This window comes from Armigeres subalbatus, chromosome 3 (genome assembly GCF_024139115.2).
Source record: "Armigeres subalbatus isolate Guangzhou_Male chromosome 3, GZ_Asu_2, whole genome shotgun sequence".
Classification (NCBI taxonomy): domain Eukaryota; kingdom Metazoa; phylum Arthropoda; class Insecta; order Diptera; family Culicidae; genus Armigeres; species Armigeres subalbatus.
This window is the reverse complement of record NC_085141.1, coordinates 22157884-22183635: the sequence shown is the minus strand read 5'-3', so window position 1 is coordinate 22183635 and position 25752 is coordinate 22157884. Positions and strand designations below refer to the sequence as shown.

Here is a 25752-nt window from a genome sequence, read left to right as displayed (position 1 = left end):
CTGAACTGATATAAAATTGATCACATTCGGGAGCACATGCTCCACGATGAAATGCTGGGGTCAGAGGCGTAGCCACGGGTTGAGTCGGAGGGTTGGACAAAATTTTGAAAAGATTTTTTTTAGAATCCTCTTAAATTAAAAACATTTCCGAAACACTCCCCCCCCCCTCTCGGATCAGTTTTTTGGCTACGTCACTGGCTGGGGTATTGCCTTATCGCCAATGGTATATAAACGAGAATGCGGCGATTAATCACATACTGCTTCTTCTGTTATTATAACTCTATTGGTCGCAAAACAGTAATTTGACTTCGAAAAAGTGAAATCAGAATTACTTGAGCTTGAACTTGATTGACTGCCCGTAGCCCCCTCCTGAGCTTACGATTTGGTACGTATGAGTTTTATAAAAAGCGTCTCTTTTATTGGTTTTCGAGACTATGACGAACAGACGAAAATACCTGCCGTGTGCCTAATGTAAAACTAGTTTAATAAAAATTCCGCGGAAAAAAAAATTAAAATTTCGTTTCGTTTCGAAAAATTTCGAATTAAATGAATATTGATTTCGTATCGTTTCGAAGTCTCGAAAGTAAATCTATATTTCGTTTCGATTCGATCCGAATCAACTTAGATATTTCAAATTTCGTTTCGTTTCGTTTCGTTAGGAAAAAGTGTGTTATCGCATACCCCTACTCGTGAGCGTTGTTGAAACGGTCGCGGATAAAAATCTAAAAGATTTGTTGCGACAGGTGTTTCGGACAATCCAAAGAGCGAACTCGTTTTTGGGTTGTGGAATTGCTTTTAGCTGCAATATATAGGGTAACGGTACAAATAGTGGAGGTATTAGTAGATCCACAAAAGAAAATATTTTTTAAAAATTGATAATTATGGGAAATGCCTTGCTTTAATATCTTAGTCAATAGATAAACTTATAAATTTGCAAACAAAAATGAGATAGATGTCATTTAACATCAACAATTATCAAATATTGCTTGCACCACTATGGGTACACCGTTCCTTTAGTGGCGGTAAAAATTATGTTGGTTCCTATAGTGGTACTATCCATTGGTTTCTTATGAGACTCTCCACTATTGTTACAGTTGCACCACCATAGGTGCAACGATGACAATTTTTTTAAGGAAAATCATTGTTTTCAATAGTTTTTCAAGCGAAATCTTAAGCTAAGTTGCATTTAATAGGATATTTAAAGCACGACGCATCAACTGAAACCATCGTAAACTATATAAATATGATAAATCTCATTAAAACCCCACTACCTCCACTATTGGTGCTACCTCCACTAAGGGTACGGTTACCCTATTGTTTTAAATTAGTATTAAGTTTGAACATAGTTCGTAAGTTCAATTTTGCATGAATAGGAAATTTTGCAATTTAGTTCGTAATTTGCATGATTTATAAGTAGCATAACAAATTGTGTGTTTAGCTTACATTTTAGTCCCTTTATGTGAATCCTGTCTAACAAACATTAGTTATTAATAATCTATAAAATAATCACTTTTATTGACTTTTATTATTTTATTATTGGTCTCAACTTTGTGTGGCACGTGTGTCTCGTTTGCTATCTGTATTGTACTGTATTGGGTGGATTGAAATGATCGGCTACGAAGTCATCGGTGCGGTTGTTTTTTGTTCGTTCCTCACAGTTGGAAGTAGGTACACGGGGGGAAATTATTCAGACGATAGGGCACCGTCCTGAACACTAAAACATTCTCGAGTTCAACCCACTGTATCTACCAGATCAACCAAGTCTTTGGCAATATCCTCATAATCGGTATATACCCAGTCACGTCACGTTCACGTACTCCAAATCATTCTTGAGTTAATCCCACAGTATCTACCAGATCAACCAAGGCTTTTGCAATGTTTTTATCATCGGCATATACCCAAACTGGGTCAATAAGCAAATTCGCATTATATGAACTCAATTTCCTGGAAAACGAGATGTTCGTGGAACTTCCAAACGTTCTCGAGTTCAGCTCAAGGTATTTACAGGATCAATCAGGACTTTTGAAATGTCCCAATCATCAAGTGGACCCAATCCGGTCCAATGCATATGATTCAAATTTCTTTGAACATGGCATGTTTAAGGTTTTCCCAAATCATCTTTAGTTAAGATCAAGGTATCTACCAGATGCACAATAACTAAGGAAGTGTTTGTGTCGAGCAATGTCCATTCGAATGTAGGCATCGACTTGTTTTGTTGGGGCGTAGAACCACTACGTTCAGAAGTTCAGAAATGTGAACAGAAGTTCCTTAGAAATTGTCGAAAGGACCATCATAGTAACTTCTTCTTCTTTTTCTTCTTATTCTTCTTCCAAGCTCAATGACAGACAAAGAAAAAAAGAACCATATGCTTCTACGAGTTGACATTGTGTCTTAGAACATTGACTCAAGGAGGATCCGCTGAAGCTTGAGCAATTCGAATCCATGGTTTTGCTTTGTAACCGCGCTTCTTACCACACGGCTATGGAAGGCCCCATAGAAGAACATCACGAGTAACACTAAATTTTCAAATGATTTATTGCTTAGAACAAGATTCAAACGTCGATTTGACGAATCTGAAAGTACTCCCACGGAAACCAAACCCATCAACTGGTAGCAGAAGCCTTCACCTTTGCATTGATGGTGTTGGTTTGCGTGGGAGTGTTTTTAGATTCGTCAAATAGACGTTTGAATCTTTGTTTACAAAAGCAGACAAGTCGTTTTGAAAATTTGGTATTGAAAAGGCAAAATACCGTTTGTGTAATCTTATATTATCTCGCATGTCCATTGCGTTCGGCTAAAGTAAAACTAGATTTAGATTTTCATATTAGTAAATTTATAAATGGATTGGTGAACTAAGCTCACTAGTGGTGGCATAATTCAAGGAAGCACCCACGTGAAATTGAGTTAAAAGTTTAAATTGAACTAACTTGTGAATAGGCTTATTTAAATGTTGATTTTCTTGAAGTAACTTTAAGACAGATGCGTTTTTATGTAGTTTGTATGTAGAAGAGGAACTTTGGGCGGCAGGATACTTTTGCACTACTAGTCTACCATGCATAGATTTGAAGTCTACGTTACGTGTCTGCATCATCGCAATCGATGAAAATTCTGATATGTAAAACATGGTGATGGTAGCTGCCTTTATAAGGGGAATTGGAGATCATCTTCAAATCTCAGTGGAACTGACAGCTTCGATCTGAATAAGTGGAACGACTATCTGAAAAAAAACTTAGGTAAAACTTAGGTGAAGAAGCTTGGACATAAAAACTTAATTGACCTTTCAACTGATGGAGCCGACATCGGCGATAATATGAAAAAACACTGGCGTTATTGTGTGCCATGAATTCATAGTTATTTGAATTCTCGTTTGGCAGTGTGTAATATGCATAATATCCATTGCCGATATCTATCTTATCGATGTTACGTCTCACGTGATTCGCCATACGCAACCAAGCCAATGCGACATAATTCGAATTGAGCGTCAGTAGGCCATGAATTACAACACACGTCTGCAAAGCCACCAGATTAGTTACGGACCGCACGTAAGTACTTAGTCCCCGACAATTACAAAACTTATTCGGCTAGTCCTTTTCCGATGGCACGAGGCCATACATATGGCGATCCTTGCCGGGCATAATTTAGACTTTACGGTAATGTTTCGATTCACCAGATAACCTGACTGTTTTCCAAATTAATAAACTTCGCATTGGGAAAGGATAGACCGATCAAAGTTAATAAATAAAAATGGTCAATGAGACTACAAAATACGAGAAAGGCGAAAAGCGCGGATCCTGCTCGCAAAAGTGGTCAGTCAGTCAGTGTCAGTCGTCCTATAAATGCTCAGTGCGTATCCAATTCGCTAAAGTTTTTTGAGCGCGAGTGGTGTGTATCCAAATCGCAAAACAAAATTTGAGCGCGGGTGGTGCTCGCAAAAGTGGTCAGTGCATGTGAAAAATCGCTAAAATATTTAGAGCACGAGTGGTGCTCGCAAAACTTCTTGATGCGTGTAAAAAATCGCTAAAATATGTTGAGCGCGAGTGATGCTCGCATGAGTGCTTAGCTCGTATCCAATTCGCTAAAACATGTTGACCGCGAGTGGTGCTCGTAAAAGTGCTCAGTGCGTATCAAAACCGCTAAAATATTTTGATCGCGAGTGGTGCTCGCAAATGTGCTCAGTTCGTGTGAAAAATCGCTAAAATATTTTGAGTATCTAAATTAGGGATAGGCGTTCAGATCTGGAACCGTTAAAATGATTCGGATCTCTGAAGTGAGTGAATGATTCGTGGATCATTTTTTAAAAGATCCGGTTCTCCAGATCAGCAATTTTTTTTTACCATTTGTGAGGAAATCATCAAATGAAAAGTTCATTGTTTGTACTCCACACGCTTGTGAACAAGAAAAGGTGAATTTTTGGTCAATACGGTTCAAATGTGTGAGCCTTGATGACTAACGTTTCACTATTTTGCATGCTTCTTGCGTTTTGTTCTAAGGATCCGATCCGGATCATTAGAATGAATGACCCAAATCTGACCCGATCATCAAAGTGATCCGTTTTGCCCATCTGTAATCAAAATCGCAAAAACATTTTTAGCGCGAGTGGTGCTCAAAAAGTGCTCAGTGCGTGTGGAAAATCGCTAAAATATTTAGAGCACGAGTGGTGCTCGCATAAGTGCTCAGTGCGTATCCAAATCGCTAAATCATCTACCAGCTGCATACGAACACAAATACTGACGCTATCGATTTTTCTTCAGTCACCGTACGAATAAATTCATTGAAGCGACTTTTTTTTCTGTACATACTCGAGATTCTCCTACCGACGGCAACATGCTGCCGTCGCCAAGCGATTATGTTTTGTATTTTAAAGAAAGTTAATCAATTTTTTTATGAATACATTTTCGGAGGCATTCTCCACAGTGAATACAATTTCGAGGGCAAACACCAGTCGACGGCCGTCGCTAGCACTGATACTGACGCCATCGATTTTTCTTCAGTCATCATGCAAATAAATTTATTGCATCGTCTCATTCCGACACGTGCTTGATATTTTGCTACCGACGACAACTTTGTGCCTTCGCCAAGCGATTATGCTTTGCATTTTGAACAAAATTAATTTCGGAACCGCCAAGCGGTTATGTTTTGTTCTATGAAAAAAGTTTGTTTAAAATCAACTTTCATTTGTTAGTCTTCTTGTTAGGGCTTCGTGGCCATGCGGTTAGCGACGTCATTCATCTAGACGCCTGTGTCGTGGAGTGTGGGTTCGATTCCCGCCCCGGTGAGGAGGAAACTTTTTGTGATAGGAGAATTCTCCTCCGCGCAATGGGAAAAAATTGTGAAATCTTGACACAAATCGTAGAACTTTCTGGGGAACCGTGCAAAGGAGGTTAAGTTCACTGCACGAAGGAGCAAGACCATTATTTGTTATGTAATTCATCAAGATTTTTTGATCGGAGTTACAATTATTATTATTATCTTTATTAGTGAGGTTTTGGGCCGGTTCACCTCGCGGAGTTACAAATAATCGACAAAACATAACATATTTGACCTCATAAATCGTGCAATGTGAGCTCTGTCTACGTGGTGGAATTAACCCTTTATAAGGCAGTGGCAACTATATTGCTAGCAACAAATTCTATGTTTTTCTGTTTCATAACAACAGCTCTACGAATTATTTGTCATGTAGTGGCTATTCTTGCTACCTAGTAACAATCCAGATGAATTTAAGCCATACAAAGTTTGAAATGTCAATTTGAGAACATTTTTGCCTTCCTCGTATACTAAGTATACGTAAAGTCACTCCAAAACCAAACTTTTGATAGAAGGCCTGGAGACCCACAGTGTGTGTGTGTATGTGCACAATATTTTGTAGAAACACTTTTCAAAATATAGCATTGATCGAATTGCTCGCAACAATTTTGACGGGGAATTTCGTCCCATTGTTTGATATTGCAAATTGAGCAGATTGGAGAACGAGATCAGAAGTTATGGCCAAAATACTATTTTTTAAGCGCAAAACACGGTTAAAAACACTCACTCATATTTTTTTGCACGAGAAAGGCACCAACACCGCTAAATGAATTAATCAGGGTATTTTTAAACATCATTACTTTCGAAAATATGAAATAATAAACAATTATTAAGATAATAACACAATGAAAGGAAGAAAAAAAAAACATTGGCAGCTGACGTGAAATTAAATTATAAACGAACTAATTTTGGATTCGTAATATTCTTTTAGTTTAGTTTTGATGAAGTCTTATTGTTTATTGATTTAAATCGATCTGGAATTATATTGTACACCGAAGGTCCATAAAAAGATATTCTCATTTGTGCAAGTTCTAGATCCTAGTAAATTGTTAGCATTTCTAGTGTTGTATTCATGAGTTCTGATTGGCAGAACCAATGTATGATGTCTTTAGGAAGTTTTGATCATATCGTAAGTAAATAGGCAAGTTAGCAAGTCACATAATGCCCGTATTGGTAGAATATTGCTGTTACATCAGTAATGTGGCTACTGCAAAGAAGATTGACCAACTGGTTCCCTTAGAATCGCAAAGGCGTCAAGCGTAAAGCGGAAGATATTATAACATTTTGACAGATTCCGAATCAACAGAACATATTCATTTCCCAAAGCTCAGTCCTTGAAATTTCTGGTCGAATCTAACCTGGTCCGTCGAGAATTGCGGAGGCATAATTCAAATGGTCCGCACGGCCTAATCGAGCGCGACATTCCTAAACGAACATGCTCGTAAAAGTGAACTTAATGTGACGACCCCCTGGCCCCCCCATTAACGCAGACAACGAACTGTGTCGGTCGACATCCAGCACATTTTCATCACCGCTGGCCGTCTTATGCCCGATGTATGATGGTGCTAAGTAATCGCCCTCGGCACCAATTTAGATCACTTTGATCATCGCGTAAATGTTGCAAATGATGCGCGGCACACTCTCGCGGGTGCGGTGGCATTCCGAACCTCGCTCGCTCCAGTGTCCTCAGCCGCCGCAGCAGCCGCCGAGCACGGTGGTCTTCTAGGAACATTGCAGTTGCCCAGAAAAAAATCTAGCGAATCTACAAAGACAAATCGTCGTAGTCTGCCCACGCTTATGCCATGGTGAGACCTACTTTACCATCGAACTTCATTCATGTTCGTAACGTCCGGCTGAGGGGCGATGTGATCGATGGACGGACATTTGCATATTGCAATCGATCTCGCTGAGCAGTCGCCTCCGCATATCATCCGTTTCTATTGGTGGCGATCATCCTTCGCTCCTTGTGTTGCGTAACGGAAATCCAATTAAATGAGGGTTTTTTCAAACATGACAATTCTAAATATTTTTTGAAAAATTTCCAACATTACATACCTAGCAGATAGTGCACATGGCGTTGGATCGTCAAATGTTTAGAAAGAAATCCAGACTACTTTGTGGCACTTTGTCACTGTTGGTCCTGTCATTTCGCTCACTAGATTGATGGAGACACCGACACGACCAAGACTAAATAGACCGAATTGCTTTAGTTAGTTAGCGAGAATGAAGGAAGCAGTTAAAACGCCTTCATTCATTACGACAACGGCCATTATTAGTTTTCATAGAGAAACAACACGGTCCACTTCCAGTTTGTTTGACTGAGTGGATCCCCAGCAGCTGGGTTGGATTTTATTGATGGCCATTCATTCTTGCCGACACTATTCCACCCGATAGTTCGCCGAACAGGAAGAGCGAGGGAGCATAACACATAGAAGACAGATGAATGAAAGTGATCTCTTTAGCCGAAGACCGGCCTACTACATACTGGGCGATATGCGACGAATGACGGCTGACAGGCCGGACGGACGAAACGAAGGCGGCTGCTCATTTGTCATTTAGCACCGAACAAAATAATCATAGCAGGCCCCGCCACAGGCACGCCAACTAGGAGCCGTTCAAATAAATTAAAACTGTCGTACCCTTTCCCAACGCGTCCCCACGACATTTTTCATCGGACAGACAGGCGTGAGAAAAGCTCCGCAACTGGGTCACCGCATTCTGCATGCGTCTATTTGGTTAGTCTTGTTGCTAATGATATGAAGTTTACAAAATAATGAAGCTGTAAACCACCAGGGAAATTTTATCCGGAGACCCAAATTGAACGATTATATAAGAGAAGCCCCCTTATTTTAGCCAGCTGACCTTATAAAGAAATTTGTTTTCTTATGATTTATGATCTTGATCTTTTAGCGGCCTCGTTAGTATCCAAATCACAGCGACATGTGTCCAAATGTAGAGAGAAAGACCATTTGAGCAGCACTCCTTTTCCAGTCCCAAAGTTTATTACTCGGCCACATTCCAACCAAATGTCTCGATATTTCGTACATCATTAGAAATCTGCAAAACTAATTGTGCGCTATGTATAAAAAAAAGTAAGAGTAACGAACGACAGGAACTGGAAAAGGTGATTTCCCAATGGTGCTTTTCACTATGTGTCTGAATTCAATGTTTTTTATGTAAAGCCTGTCCACGTTAAATTTCGTACACTGAAATAATGTCCAAATGTTTTTCAGCCATTTTATCAATTTGGACGAGGATGAAAACTTGCTAAGGGTATCACATAAATCGGATAGATTCAGCTATGCGAAAATTGATTTTCTCTGCGGTTTCTGAAAATTTTCAAAAATTGCATTGGAAGATGGGTGTCCGAAATTTAACGTGGACAGGCTTTATGGAAAACAAATTTCTCAGCGAAAGGTTTATCAATTATGCAGCATTAAATTTGCAAGAATTTTGTAATATTTGACATAAATAGATTTATATTTATATTCTTTTGTTTTGTCAAAAGGCAATATTATTTAAAATGATTCAGAGAAATCTAGACTAGGGTAATGTCTTCGGTAATGGGCCCTCGCCTAACTGTTGACACTTGACAGATACATCAAATCTGGAGCCAATATCGTAACGTGAACACGCATATGGTTGCTTGTTGTTAACAAACAAAACAAATAGGTTATTCTCGAAGCAAAACATTGGAAAGAGATAAGTCTTATACTTTGTAATTTCTAGACCAACATTAGAAAAGGGCGTAACATTCAAAATGTATTCCTTTTGATTCCTTGTGTACATACAAAGCTATATACATAGACAAGAAACAGCATGGTAACCAGCCATTTCACAAGCATCAATTGCATTTCCGATCCGGACCTTATTTTTGATTTTTTTTGCCGCTGTTGGTTCTAAAATAAATAAACGTACTTTTTTCTTCAATTCATGAGCATTTCAATTTATATTTTTGCATATCCAGCCGCTGTAAATGGTGGGCCATTGGTGGCACACAAACGGGTAATTTTTTTTGCCCTTAAATCAGTAGTTCATATTAGTAGCTGCAATGATTTTACATTTCTGCAAAGAAAATTTAGTTGCTTTGGAAAACAAAAAGTTATTTAAGGTTAGCTAGAGAGCTTTCCATCACTGTTCATATCACTGCGTTATATTAACTTAAAAAAAAAATGAGCTAAAAACACAACTAGGCCCACAAACCAGAGACACTCTTTACTGATCAATTTAAAAAGCCAATCAAATAAATGTTCGCAAACATCATTCCTTTATTGTTACACAAGTGTAGCAACTTTTCTACAGTATTTACATTAGTGTACATTTGGTAACAGAATATCGATTAACAATAATTTTGAGTAAATTCAGTGGACTTATTTATCCTTTCAGGGCTTCGGTAGGAAATCCCTTAATTGGGCTTTCGAGCTGGATCATTTTGGGGTACAGAATGGATTAATTTTAGACTGCTGAAAGGAATCTTCTTAGGTTTCCGAAAGAAATCAAAGAATCTTTCCGTTTGGAATTCTTAAAGGATTCTATTTGAAACTCAAAAGGAATCCCGTTCAGAAGCCTAACAGGTTTCGCTCGGCAATTCAAAATGATTCTAGAATTTCTCACGAAATACCCATAATAATTTTGTTTGAAAACCTAAAATGGTTTATTTGGAGAGCCCAACAGAAATCTGTTTGGCAGCCCAAAGTATTTGAAAACTGAATGTCTGTAAAAGTCTGTAACTTCAATCAAAAGTCTGTATAATGTCTGTTAGACCTGTGCGCCGATCCACTTTGAATCGGCGGCGGCGTAAACGCAATTTTCTTACGGTGGCGGCGGCGTAGCCTTCTCTTGAATATTATTTGCATGTCTCGTGCATTAATGACAATGAGCATAATTTATATTGTACGCTGTTAAATAATCCTTCAAAAATACAATGCAAAAATGCATCCAAGATTCCTTTAAACGTTTCTTTACTTCTTCTCCTGGAATTCTTTATGAAATTTCTTCATGAATTTCTTTAACAGTTCGTCCGGAAGGGTTCTTTATTCCTAGTGAAAACACTATTTAAAAAAACCCTGAATTATGCCTTACAAAGTAAGGCCATGCGGAAGGTGACTGAATCTATTTCGAGGGACAGTGTAAGTTTTTTGCTTCTTCTCTATACCTATGAGCATCATCGTGTTAGTGTTATGGCACAGTAATGCAAAAATAGTTAATCTACTAAGAACTTTTTAGAAGTTCTATCGAAAAATTTCCAGAATACAAGAAAAAGAAATTAATTCATAGGTAAAGATGAATTGTGAGTGAGGAATCGCCCTGACCTTTGGAGGGGCAAAATTCCTTAATGACTATTTAGGAGAATTTCTGAAGAAGGAATTCTTGTAGGAGAAAAGATTATTTATTTATGTATTTTTATTTCTTTTTAATTTCTGATGTCTCAATGACTATAATGATAAAAATGTATTCAAATTCTTATTATCATATGTACAAACATATAAAATATGGTCATAATACAGCAATCAGAATACATGAGAAACACATCAATACAATTAAATAGAATATATCAATCTTCAGTTTTTGTGTTAAGTTGTGCTTCGAAAGTAGGCTACAAAAAGTCAAGAAAATTATTTTGAGCTTTTTAGTGGAATGTCTTCACTTGTCATAAGACTAGTTTGTATAATCCCATTGAATTCCACCACTTAATTGTATCTTGACAGATACGTATTTCGACCTCAACAGTAAAGTTGTCTTCAGTGTCTCGTACTTGACTCGACTCGACGAAGTCGGAAATGTTGCAGTTCTTTAGATTTTTTGGTGGAATTATTCCCCATAACTCTTGAATGGGCAAGTTCTCAAAATTCGTGACAAAGGATATCCCCAGAATCAGTTTCCAGAGTCCATGGAGCAGGAATTTTCTATTGTCCTAGAGAGATTGTTTAAAATTAAAGAAAAATGACAGTCAGCAGAGGGACAAAGTCCTAAACCTTTGCAGGAAGAATTCTAATAATTTCTGAAACTTGTAACAGTTGGTAGGTTGCAGGGGCGGAAATAGTACAAACGGAGGGTAAATCAACTAAACCATAGATGTTTTTACGGCCGAATATTTAATACTATGTCCGCAAAACCGGCAAATTCATCGACGAACTACCCTTTCGAATAACCTTCCGCTTAAGCGCCAGTACAGCAAATCTGCACTGCGAAAGGTCGTGTCAAGTTACCGTACCCGGCTAGTCCTCTCAGGGCAGGTCAGGTAAGAACTACCAAAATTTATCAGCAAAATCCCAAAAGAAAATAAAATAAACCTGAATTGATAAAAGCTAAAATCTTTCACCGATCAACTTGGCTTTTCGTTAGAAAGCATTTGCGAAGTATAAGCTTTAAAAGGTGGTTTATTCCTGTCCTTTGCCTACTGCCCTAACGTGCACGTTTTGTTTACAATGGTCTACTTTTTACGATCTAACCTGGGTACTGCTTCGCTATAACGGCTATGTGCTTTGGCTTTCTAGAAGACGGTCGCTTTTCCTCACCATGGAACTCTCGATACAAGAAAACACATGTGGACCTAGCTGTGAGTTGGTCGTCCCCAAGGAGCTACTCAAAGTACCACGTGGTGCACCCCGATCTGGGCGTTGGTTGTCAAACGGATGGTGTAACCTGACCAGAGAAAAAAGAAACTTCGTCTGAAGGTTCTACAAGCGAAACACAAATATTTGAAGAATCAACTTTAAACTAAGTAGCGAAGAATCTATATTACCTTTATTTAGCCTCGGAGGCTCACTAATATTTTGTGTTGGATGTCTATTTCACTTGAGGCAAATCTAGATCTGTTTTATAAAACGTAGTAGAGTTCTTTTAGATTTTAGAAAGAGCTTAATATATTTTTCTGAAAACGTAGTAGTTTAGTTTTTATCCCATTCGCAGCGATATTCACTGAACTTACTTTTCGGAAAAGTTTAGGATCACGTATTTAATTCGGATTCATAACATTATTGTCTTGAATTGCCGCAAATCTAGAAGTAGTTTTTAATTAAATTCCTAATCTAGCCTTATTCTCAACATTACTCACAAATAATATGATGCCAAGCACTACTCTTCTAACTAGAGACTATTTGATTTAGTTTTTGGTATGCCACTCGATTCAACGATCCGAGCTATAGCACAAGTCTCACGATAATGGACTAGCTTTCATCAAAACTGGATGTGTGGACCTATTATTGTCCTCTTCGTAGATCCTAAATTTTAGTTCCTACGTGTCCTCTTCTGATTGGGTAAAAAATCATCATACGATGTTGTGTAACACATTTTGTTGTGATACAAAATTTAGTCGAAGCTACAAATCATCAAAAAGATGGTACGAAATGTATCCTACCTACGGGAGTACTAAAATTCAACTATATTTTTTTTATAATTTAATTTCAAAACCTACCGCAGCACTGGTGAAGGCGCTGCGTTATCTTAGCGGTTACAAACTATACACGATCAAAACTCCTGGGTAGGAAATCCCAAGAACTTTTAGAGAAAGTATAACCCTGGATTCTTGAAATACGAGTTTCCCATAATTGCTAAAGAAGAAATTTCGCAAAATTTCTGGGAGGAGATTTCTCAGAATAAAAGAGTCCAAAATTCTTAACGGAGCAATTCCTTAAAATTCTTAGTGTGGGAACTCCAGAATTCTCGGAGGAGTCTTGAATCCCCAGAACTTCTACAGAAAGAATCGCTGGTGGCGGAGATCCTCAGAATTTCAGAATTCCCGAAATTATTTTCCAGAGTTCCGGTAGAAGAAATTTTTCGTAGGAAGGGTTAGCTAAAAATGTACCTGGAGGATTTCCTGGTTTGATACCAGTTATGTAAAAAGATGCTCAAAAATATTTCTAGCTCTCTTATGTGAGAAATGACTCAATGATGGTTTTGTCATTGCCAGAAATACTATGCTGTTCACCGTATCGAACCATTTGATGGCACATTACATCAGTTACAAAATCAGATTCAGAAATTCTGGCAAATTAGTGGCGTAGAGAGAAAATTTTGTTATTGGAGAGCAGAGATTTTCTTTGCTTATCTCAGTGATTTGGTAATATTTTTTTCATGGATTAATTTGAATAGCGCAATCAACAGAAAAACATGAAAGCTTTCGATTGCACTAATCAAATTAATTCATGAAAAAAATGTTACTTAGGTCCTTTTGAAAAGTTAAGCGAGACTTCTGTATTGAGTTCGATTGAGCAACTAAAAATTATGTTTCTGCCCGACTTTGTATTCCACGTCGTTCAAATACAATGATCCATACAATTCACATAAACAAGTCCAACAACTTTACCATTACAGTTCATCTATTGGTCTGCATGCGTATCCAAACGGCTGTTATCTCTTCTTAAAAATGGATAATGCGCTTTGTATTCAATAGAACCAACTTGGATATGCCCTCAGAAATTATTTTATTCCAGGGTTTCCGAGAATCTCCTTGAATATACGCCCTATTGGCTTTTAGTTCTTTCCAAAAATGGTTCATGCTTTATGTGATCCATATAATCAAATTGGATAAGCCTAAAACAAGAAGTCTAATGCTATTTGATCCAAAATACCACTAACAGTATGTTCATTTCCAATAGGAGCAAACAAAGCATGTTTTACTTCAAAAAGAAGCTAATAGATCTTTCATTACCTGAATAGACCTTAAGGTCGCGGAATTCTGGGTTACATGTAATGGAACACATGTTAAATGTTCGTCCCATTTGATTAATGAATCGCTAGGAATATTAATATGTAGACCTTAAGATATTAACACTCGAGCACGCGCGCTGTTGTATTTTGTACAACACTAACGAAAAAACCTCGCTCGCAGTACACAGCACGAACGAGTCTGCATGAGCGTTCCAGGACCGCGCGCGTACTGAACGGTTAATTAACTTGTGGAGGCCCAGCTGACGATTTGCCTTGAAAATTATCGCTGTGTAATGAGAGTTGAATTTCAGCTTTGAATCCAACATGACTCCAAGATCGGAAACCATCTCACCTCTTTTAAGTATCGTGCTGTCTATCCAATAATCGAACAATATTGCCTCGTTCAATCGATGGAACATCTTCAAGGAACATTTCGGAACACTGCTAATAAGTCGGACCCGATGGCACCAGGCTACAAACAGATCCAGAAAACTTTAGAAAGCGATGGCAATCGTCAACCGATCGAATCACCAAATAAATTACCTGATCTATGCTGACGATTTTCACCGATGAGACCTGGAGGAAGATAGAGGAGCGAAGAGAAGCCAAAGCCGCGATAGAGCGTTCGAAAACCAGTGGAGCCAAAGTCCTAGCCCGTCAACGATACGTGGCTCTTGAGAAGGAAGTAAAACGCTCATGTCGACGGGACAAGCGAGCGTGGGTAGACTCTCTGGCCGACGAAGGAGAGAGAGCTGCCGCAACCGGGGACATTCGCCTCCTCTACGATATCTCACGACGCTTAAGCGGGGCGAAGATGAATGCAACGATGCCTGTGAAAGACGCGAATGATCAGTTATTGACCGTCTTCACATACGACGACAAAACTGAGCTATTGTTCAAAGTCGTCTTGAAAGGTCTCCGCAGTGATGATAAATCACTGGATGAGAATAAATTTAAATTTCTCAATTACTTGGATTTTCACCAGTCCAAGTAATTAAGATGAAAAAAAAATCCCACTCTGGTATTTCTCAGAGGGGCATTTTTCAAGAATTTTATTTAGTTCATTTTAACAAAAGTGAACTAAATAATATGAAAAGTTTGGAAAAGGCCTGTATTATGTCTCATGTCCGTGTTACATGGGAACATTTCCGCAGGCCTGGGGGAAATTTCCAAAACCCCACCCAGTGCCGTAAGTGCCAAAAGTGGGGTCACGGAACCAAACATTGTCACATGGATGCTAAATGCATGATTTGTGGTGGAACCTCTCACGCCAAGGACGCATGTCCTGTGAGAGAAGATTCCAATAAATTTAAATGTGCAAATTGTGGGGCAATCAAAAATCCAATTTCTGGGAATGCCCTTCACGCAAAAGTTTTGAATTCCCGTGCAAAATTTATGACGGGAAATTCCAATCGATCCCAGATTCGACGGGTAGAAATTTTTCAAACGCTCAAATTTCGAAACCGGTTACCGGTCGAGCAATTCATACCCACCACAAACCACAAACAAATTTTGCTGCTCCTCAACGGGGAGCACGCACTTCAGTAAATTTCAATTTTTCGAATGTACCTACGTAAAATTTCTCTTCTCAAATGAGGTTTATACCCATGTCCCAACGGAAAATAACGGCCATGTTGCCGAATCAGGTAGCATGTCTGCTTCCGACTTTGATTTTCTAAATGAACAATTGCATCACATGATTAATGCAATGTTCAAAGCAAATACCAAAATTGAAGCTGTTCAGGTTGGTATAAAGTACACAAAAAATTGTTATCGGACCTGTTTTAATGGATCCAAATAATTGTGTGAACGTTCTAAATTGGAATGCCTGCTCTCTAAAGGGTAAGGAAGATGAATTATTCAACTTCCTCTCAGTTCATAATGTGCATATTGCCATTATAACTGAAACGTATTTAAAACCAGGACTCTCCATTAAAAGAGATCCAAACTATTTTATCTACAGAAATGATCGTCTTGACAGCGCCTGTGGTGGGGTCGCCATTGTCATCAATAGACGTATCAAACATAAATTATTTTCTTCGTTCGAAACCAAAGTTTTTGAAACCTTGGGTGTTTCTGTTGAAACAAATTTTGGACAATTTTCCTTCATTGCAGCCTACTTGCCTTTCCAATGCAATGGGCAGCAAAAGAATTTATTGAAAGCTGATCTTCAAATTCTGACTCGCAACAAATCAAAATTCTTCGTAATTGGTGACTTCAATGCCAAACACCGCTCATGGAATAATTGTTCTGCGCAGATTGTTCTGCGGGATATTATACTATTCAATATCCCAATGGACCAACTTGTTTTTCTTCCAGTCGAAATCCTTCTACAATTGATTTAGTTTTAACGGATTCAAGTCAGCTGTGTGGCCAATTGGTAACTCATGCTGACTTTGACTCTGATCATCTTCCTGTGACATTTGAAATCTCACAAGAAGTTATTTATAATCCAATCAGCTCTACTTTTAATTATCATAGAGCTGATTGGGATTTATAGAAACGTATATCGATAGGAATTTTGATGTTGATATTCCTCTCGATACCAAAAGTGATATTGATAATGCTCTCGTATCTTTGACAAATTTAATTGTCGAAGCCAGAGGCATTGCAATTCCTAAATGTGAAATTAAATTCAACTCCATTATTATTGACGACGATCGTCAGCTACTGATCCGTCTTAAAAATGTGAGAAGAAGGCAATACCAAAGAACTCGCGATCCCGCGTTGAAAGTTATTTGGCGAGATTTGCAAATGAAATTAAACACGTTTCGCTATTCTGAGAAATACCAACTTTGAGAATAATGTCATGAAGTTGATCCCAGTTCGAAACCCTTTTGGAAATTAACGAAAATTCTTAAAAAACCTCAAAAGCCAATTCCAGCGCAATTTTATTAACAAATGGCGAAAAGGCTCAAAAACTTGCTCAGCAGTTCGAGAGTGCCCATAATTTCAGTCTAGGTCTCACTAGTCCAATTGAGGATCAGGTTACATGAAGCTTCAAGACATTCTCAACCAAGATAATGTTTTGACCCTTCGTTGGGAACTAATTTGGATGAAGTGAGATCTATTACTAGAAAATTTAAAATATGAAAGCCCTGGGTGATGATGGTATTTTCTACATACTTATCAAAAACTTCCTGAGAGCTCTTTTATCCTTTTAGTTAATTTATTTAACAAATGTTTTCAATTGGCATACTTCCCAGATAAATGGAAAAACGCCAAAGTTGTTCCAATTTTGAAGCCGGACAAAAATCCAGCTGATGCTTCTAGTTATCGCCCAATCAGTTTGCTTTCTTTAATAAGCAAACTGTTTGAAAAGATTATTTTAAATAGAATGATGGTTCATATTAATGACAATTCTATTTTTGCTGATGAACAATTTGGTTTTCGCCATGGGCATTCAACCACCCATCAGTTATTAAGAGTAACGAATTTAATTCGGCTCAACAAATCTGAAGGATATTCGACTGGAGTTGCTCTTCTTGATATAGAGAAAGCATTTGACAGTGTTTGGCATGAAGGTTTGATTGTAAAATTGATGAATTTTAATTTTCCTCTGTACATCAATAAACTGATCCAAAATTATTTATCAGATCGTTTCACTGCAGGTAAACTATCAGAATACTAAATCTGATAGATTACCTGTAAGGGCTGGTGTCCCCAAGGCAGCATACTGGGGCCCATACTGTATAACATTTTTACTTGACTTACCTGATTTACCACCAGGGTGTCAAAATCTTTGTTTGCAGATGACACAGGTCTCTCAGCCAAAGGGCGAAGCCTTCGTGTCATTTGCAGTAGATTGCAAAAAAGTTTGGATATTTTCTCCACTAACTTGCAAAAATGGAAAATCTCCCCGAATGCTTCCAAAACTCAGCTTATTATTATTTTCCTACATAAGCCGAGAGCTTCTGATTTGAAACCTTCTAGCAGACATATTGTCACTATGAATGGGATTCCAATTAATTGGTCTAGCGAAGCCAAATATTTAGGACTTCTTCTGGACCAAAAATTAACTTTTAAAAATCACATTGAAGGCCTTCAAGCCAAATGTAACAAATATATTAAGTGTCTATATCCACTTATGAACAGAAAATCAAAACTTTGTCTTAAGAACAAATTTTTGATTTACAAACAAATTTTTAGACCTGCCATGTTGTATGCTGTGCCAATATGGACTAGTTGCTGCAATACCAGAAAGAAGGCACTCTAGAGGATTCAAAATAAAATTTTGAAAATGATTCTGAAGTTGCCTCCGTGGTATAGTACCAATGAACTTCATAGAATTTCTAATATTGAGACATTGCAACAAATGTCCAACAAAATAATTTCCAATTTTAGACAAAAATCGTTGCAATCTTCTATTGCAACGATTAACCCTTTGTACCTTAGTATAAAATAGGTTAAGTTTAGTTTGTTGAAAACATTGGAATTCCTACATGGTTCAATTCAACCAGAGGAAAAATGCCAGAGGCAATTGAAATGTATTAATAATAACTAAAAAGTAACATAGCAAATAAGGATGATAGTGTTAAGAAAACACGGAACACCTAGTCTAAGAGATGAATGCATGTATTAGATAATTAGCAAATAAAATTAGTTAAAAAAAAAAAAAAAAAAAAAAATCAGTTATTGACCGACCCAACTGACCAGCTGAAACGCTGGTTCGAGCACTTCGAACAACTTTTTCAAGTGCCAGCCAGGCCAGCACCACCTCGGCATGATCTGCCTAGGATCCGACGTATAACACGCGTCAATACCGAAGCTCCATCGCTGCTAGAGATTCAAACAGCCATCCAAAGTATAAAATTAAATAAAGCCCCAGGGATCAATTGCATATCAGCCGAGATGCTCAAAGCCCATGACATCCGCTCAACTACTGCATCGTTTATTTTGTAATAACTGGGACACCGCAACTTTCCCGGTCGACTGGATGCAAGGTATCTTAGTGAAGGTGCCCAAAAAGGGTGACCTGACTGTATGCGATAACTGGCGAGGCATTATGCTGCTGTGTACTGTTCTCAAAGTTCTGTGCAAAATTATCCTAGCCCGGATTCAGGAGAAGATCGATGCGACTCTCCGGCGGCAGCAAGCCGAATTCCGTGCCGGAAGATCCTGTGTGGACCATATTGTCAAGCTCCGAATCATTTTGGAGCAGGTCAACGAATTCCAAGAGTCCCTTTACTTGGTATTCATTGACTACGAAAAAGCTATCGACCGTCTCAATCACGAGAATATGTGGGGCGCCCTGAGACGCAAGGGGGTTCCTGAGAAAATCATCGGCCTCATCGAAGCACAGTACGAGGCCTTTTCGTGTAGAGTGCGGCACAATGGGGTTCTGTCCGACCCTATCCGGGTCGTAGCTGGTGTGAGGCAAGGATGTATTCTATCACCGTTACTGTTCCTCATCCTAATCGATGAGATTCTGGTAGATGCGATTGACCGTGAACCAAACCGTGGGCTGTTATGGCAGCCTATAACCATGGAGCACCTAAATGACTTCGAATTGGCGGATGATGTTGCACTCCTCGGGCAACGGCGCTCTGATATGCAGAGTAAGCTCAACGACCTTGCCGAGCGCTCCTCTTCGGCAGGTTTAGTCATCAACGTCAACAAAACCAAATCATTGGATGTAAACACGGTGACTCCTTCCAGTTTCACAGTACCCGGGCAACCAGTGGAGAATGTTGAAAGCTTCCAATATCTTGGTAGCCAAATGGCGTCAGACGGCGGTACCAAGATCGACATAGGCGCACGGATCAAGAAAGCAAGGGCTGTCTTTGCGAGTTCAAGAAATATCTGGAAAAAGAGGCAGATAAGTGAACGCACCAAAATACGAATTTTCAACTCTAACGTGAAATCTGTGCTGTTATACGCTAGCGAAACATGGTGTGTATCAGTGGAGAACACTCAACGGCTGCAGGTGTTCATTAACAGATGCCTGCGGTATATAATTCGGGCATGGTGGCCTCACAACTGGATCTCAAACAACGAGCTGCATCGTCGTTGTCACCAGAGGCCGATAGCAACAGAAATTCGGGATCGGAAGTGGGGCTGGGTCGGCCACACTCTACGTAGGGGCGGAAACGAAATCTGTAAACAAGCATTAGACTCGAACCCAGCGGGACATCGCAGCAGAGGCAGACCCAGAGGCTCATGGCGGCGAAGCTTCAACAAAGAAATAAAAGAAGTCGACCGAAATCTAACCTGGCAACAGGTTAAAGTCGGCCCTTTGCACCACCGGATGTGTACAGGATCCTTAAGTAAGTAAGTCATCACGATCTTCTTTTAATTTGATTTGCAAAATCTTAAAAAAAAAATTTAGCATGTCGCAACACGTAACATAACAAATAGGTGCGTATCCCAAAAATATGCAAAACCTACCTCAATATACCAATATTGACCAATCGATTTGAGCTCCAGCGTGATTTAAGGGCTAAAAACAAGAAGTGTGCGTCGTCGGTCCAGACATCGTCGTTTGTCTTTATATTGCTCGACAACGGTGGCGAAAATTTCTTAGAAATTTTCTTTTTAATTTTTTTGGAGTTTCCTCGGCAAATTCTTTGGGTTTTTGGGTACATTTTTCGGAATTGAAACGATGAAATATACTTCGACAAAATCGGGAAATCCTACAATTGTTAGGCTATGTCTTCGGAATTTCTTCGGCAATTGCTTCGGAATTAGGTACCACGAGAAATTCTTTGGATCTCACTTACTACTACTCGACCTTCGAGTCAAGTACGAGACACTGAAGACTGCCTTGTTGAGGTCAAAATACAGTCGTTTCCACATCTCGATATTGAAGGGACTATCGAGATAGGTAGAGATCAAGGAATGGAAGGAAAATTTAAATGGGTACTAGATTCAAAAAGCTCGTTGTTATGAAAACGACAACAACACAAATGTCGTTTCCAGTTGTTGATGTGGTTGTTATTGTCCAAAGATGGTCTAGTAGCCCAAATATTTGGCCATATCGACATAAGGAGATAAAATCCTGAACAAAATATGATCAGAACCCATCGACATAGAGAGAGAGATAGGGAGATTATCGAGATGTAGAAAGCCCAAATGTATGTAGATTGAAGGGACTGGGGAAACCATCGACATGGAGAGAGATATCGAGATACAGAACATCGAGATGTGGAGAGTCGACTGTACGTATCTGTCAAAGGTACAATAAAGTAGTGGAATTAAATGGAATAGTACAAAATCGTCTTACGACAAGTAAATACATTCCACTACAAGCTTAAAATAATTTTCGCCTCACTTACTACATACTTGAAAATTTTTGTTGAGTAGACGCGCCTCCTATGATGCTCACATTTTTATTTGCCATACAGAGGAATACACTGATTTGAATGATTCCGATTCCGCTAAGTAGCTTTCCATCAAATTCAGCGAAATTCCAGCAACTCCGTGGAAGCTTTGTTTCAATTCCTTACATAGATTACTAAGATTAGATGTTCGTATGGAAACATGTTCTGTGCGTACCAAAGTAATTGATTATGGAAAATCCCTATGCTAATCGTTATTCATGTAAGTTCTGAGGTGATCATCCAAATTCTTTTCCATATACTTCATATAAAAAACAAATGTTGGTAAATAAATTAAAATCCCAAAAAATTCTGTGCATGATTGATGGTACAGATAAATCGCCAGAGCGTATGCAATTAATCATCACAGTTAATTGAATTCAAGTGAGAACAACAAAACATTTATCAAGATATTTGACTCATAACATTTTTAAGAACAACCGTACCTATTGACAAAATTTCCTGCAATATACACCGGTTGATATTTCACACCAACATGTTTATTTTCTGTTTAGCGATTGACGTTCATGTATATTCTGGACTCCAGATGATTTTAAGTTGACGACATATGCAAATGTGTTAAAAATCGAATTAATCAACTGTTTTGTATCTATCAAACAATGTACAAATAAGAAACAAACAGATATAACACTCGTGAAATTTTTACTGTCTTACTGGTCAATTTAAAAAATAGGCAGTTAGCCAATCACTCACTCGTGGTGTCCACATCAGCTCAAGTTTGACGTTTGTTCACTACCGCCATTTAATTCATGATTAGCCCAACTTAGTAAAAATAACAGATGTCGTTAGAGTCTGTACGACGATGAGTGAACGTTCAACGTGTTACGTTTGTTTGTCTGTTGACAAATTAAAAAAATAACAACATAGTCGTTCGAAAACTCTTTATTTAGTTTTCTTCGATAAGTTCCAAAACCCCTGCCCCTTAGCACGACAAGCTGTTGCTGCAACCAACTGAGCTACGATGGACCTACGTTGACTTCTACAACTTAGCGGCTACAACTTAGCGAATGAACCCGAAATTCCGGAACCGAACACGCGGTCAAAGTACTCACATTGTTTACCGAAGCAACAACAGTTGGTTAAAGCTCCAGTCTAACGTACCGAGGGTCGTGGTTTTGAATCCCATCGAAGAAGAGTGATAACTTTTTTTCAATTCAATTTTTCACATCGAGTTTTCATACAATGTATTTAATGTCCATGTCGGGTAGTCAATACCCGGTAAATAAGCAATTAACTTTAATTGAACCATAATCCTGTTTAATATGAAATTGTGAGCTCAAAATGATAATGCAGTTATTTTCTCTCTGTCTCATGAAAAGGCGGTGCCTTTCATGGTATTACATAACAACTGTACTTGATAAGTCTCGATTAAGCACACCCAGATTTGCTTGTAATTACTCTTCTCCGTCTTCATTCAACAACACTTGAACATGGTACTTCACACCAGCAATCCTGCGCCATATTGGCCGTCGGTATTGTGTTGCTAAAATCCATCACACCAAGTCGTAAAGCTTACAATTCTCCGGATTCATGTTACTAACTCATCGACAATTAGTCAGTGTCCAGTGATTTACGCCTGGTGGCTTGTGATGCTGCGTTCAAATCTCACAGTAACAGACTCCTTGTCAACCTCGTTGTCCATGCACGGCGCAATCGGAGTCAGTTGGATAAACAACATCGGATACCGGCACAAAATAGCACACGTGCTGTAACCGTCAGTCCGCCCACCCACACGCGTACACGAAATGGAAAACCCGAAACCAAAAAATATATAACTACAATAACCACCTGTTATATTCTCCAACAAACGCCGCTCAACCGATGAAGCCGGACGACGGTGATGACGATGATGCACTAACAAGATCCGAGGAAAGCACGCTTGGAGTTTTCACCGATTTCCCAATGCCAACTAGATGAACACACAGCCAAACACCAGCTGATGGATATCCACGTCGCAGAACCCTACTGGCGACACCTTGTGCGCCGGCTCCGTGAAATTCTAGTACTACCACGTCGCGATGCACGCTGTATATCTTTGTATGCGTTATTCCAGACGTCGGGAACAGCAAATATCTTAACTATTGCTTTCGATTTCTTCGGGTGCGCACACTTTCGTGGGTTCTCTTCCTTTTGCCACAACTGACTTTCGAAACGGGAACAAAAACAATCACATTGGCGCCTCACTTGCCATAAAATATAAAATTTCAAGTTTCGACCTTCTTATTTTATCTTCTTCTTTTGTTAAACACACTTGGGAAGAATTTTTTTTCTCGAACGGTTAAAAAATGGAAAGAAAAATGCAAATCTGAACGGAAAATGTTTTCACTTGTCGTTGACAGTCGCAAATTAATTTGACATATTGCTTCGTTAAGTTGACGATAAATAGCACACACTTGCCTCGTGTCACATAAAACTGGTAGGCGGCGGCTAGAGAAAAAAAACTGTCGTAACAGTTCCGTCGATGCAACACGCAGTTTTTGTTTACACACTTTTTTTCCGAGGGCCTAGATGCACTTTTGCATTGGCTATGTTGCACGCCGCTTTGATTCGCTGGACAACGGAGACGTGGGCGGGGCGTTATTTGAGTCTAATTACCGCACAGTATCGATAGTCACTCGAGTGTTTGATCTGCTCGTCAAAGTAGCCTGGTACTTGATTTACAAACGGTAGAATATTCTGGAGAGCAGATTTTGACATATTTATCTTCGGGTACGTGTGTGTTGATTGTGTAGTGTTTTGCGTAATTCTCTCAGCTGTCAGTACAAATACTTGATTGGACCCGCGCGATTATGATTAGTGACATGCCGAAATTATCAGAACAAAAAGTCGATCGGATGTATGGAGGCTTGTCCGTTTATCTGGATTATGGAAAGATAAACAAACAAAAAAGACTCGACGGCGCGCGACAACACGAGCATGCGATTCGGTCCGTGTGCGATAGTCTACTGAATGAGCTCGGTGGCGTCGCGAAGCGCTGCGAAATTCGCGACCGCTTCGCGTGGTGTTCGGATCGTTTATTTACGTCGCTAAAAATAGAAATGCTGTCATCGCTAGCGAGAGCGATTGGCTTCGAAAGACGTCATTCTGTGCTCGTGATTGGTTGAATGGTTGCATTGGTGTTGAGAGTGGGTCGCATATGGACACCAACTCAGCCCAGAAAGACGCTTGTGGTCGTTGATGAAAGCACGTGAGTGAAGAAACGCCAACAGAAAGCTGGCAAAAAGCCGGTCTCCGGACCTGGGTCGGTGGTTTGAACGCGGTGTCCAGCGGCGAGAGAATGGACGAGTTTAGCACTCGGGGCAAGCAGAAAGCCCAAACGGCAGTGGACCGATTCGGCGGATTTCGGCTCGGGCAGCAGCGGGGGAAACGAGTCACAACAAAACAAACGCAAGAGATCATTATGACGATAATGTGTGGATGTGTGTTATTCGGCAATGGGGTAGGCTTTCAGTGGGGTTATATTCGATAGTGCTGTCAACTCAGTCTATTTTGTCAATATTCATATTATCCAAAATTTAACAATGCTTTTGCCGACACTCGTCACTCAACCCTATTTTCAAAGTCAACTTGCTGGACATTGTTTATTCTTTATCCCTATTTTGTCATATTCGTTTATGCAACGTGTTCCCGTCGTTCCAAGGGAAACGTCTTGCTACTAGTGTTTCGTCGACGGTTAACCAATTAGAAGCTGGTGGGAGAGCATCCATAAACGAAGCATCATGTTTTAACGGACCAAATGCATCCATCAATATTTTTGTGTGCATAGGGGATCTACATATATCCAGTAACATTATCCAAAAAACATTCTACATAATTCATGGAAGCTCCCTTTTCGGTTGAGTAGCGCAACAACATTTTGTTTCGATTCGCTGTTCGATCATGCCTCCTACCTGTCTACCTACCTTAGGCCACGTCCACATCGGGAGGGGTGTTGTCTCACCACTTCGGCAGTGATCGATCGACGATGATCGTCGTTTGCGTTGTCGATCAACGAGCACAAGGGGCAACCGTTGATGGCGATGGGCGTGTGAGGCTCGATTGATTTTTTGGAGCCATGGAATGGTATTTGCATTCTACACACTTGTTGCCTCTCTCTCTTTCGGTTTCTTGATTGCGCATTTGTTTCATTCTCTTTTCGCGAACCAACGATGGAGACGATGTTTGCTACAAGTCTTCTTCGTTGTGTTAGCGTGTGTACGATCGCGATCTTCGCGCTTTGCATTTTGAGTAATTTGTTGTGCATACTAATTTCGGGCCTTTCACACTGTTGGTGAACGGTGCTCGCTTGGTGTCTTCTTGTGTGGCTGAATGATCTTCTTTAAGTTGGAAGATATTTTTTATCCACTGTGAGGGTAAACAATTAAATTACGTTTCATCGTGAACTTTCAAAAACAATTGAAATGTAAATGTAAATACAAAGTTTTACAAAGTGCTCATGAGTTGACATTTTTGGATTGGA

The 25752-nt window shown here is 39.3% G+C and overlaps 1 protein-coding gene across 1 annotated transcript in view; it reads right to left on the bottom strand.

The window, feature by feature from the left end:
- The window catches only part of LOC134227194 (activating transcription factor 3-like), a 275048-nt gene extending 250824 nt beyond the window's left edge, over nucleotides 1–24224 (bottom strand). Inside the window, exon 1 of the mRNA XM_062708521.1 lies at nucleotides 23082–24224. The gene's annotated coding sequence lies outside the window, so the exon portion shown is untranslated. The remainder of the gene's footprint in view (nucleotides 1–23081) is intronic.
- Nucleotides 24225–25752: the final 1528 nt, after the last annotated feature.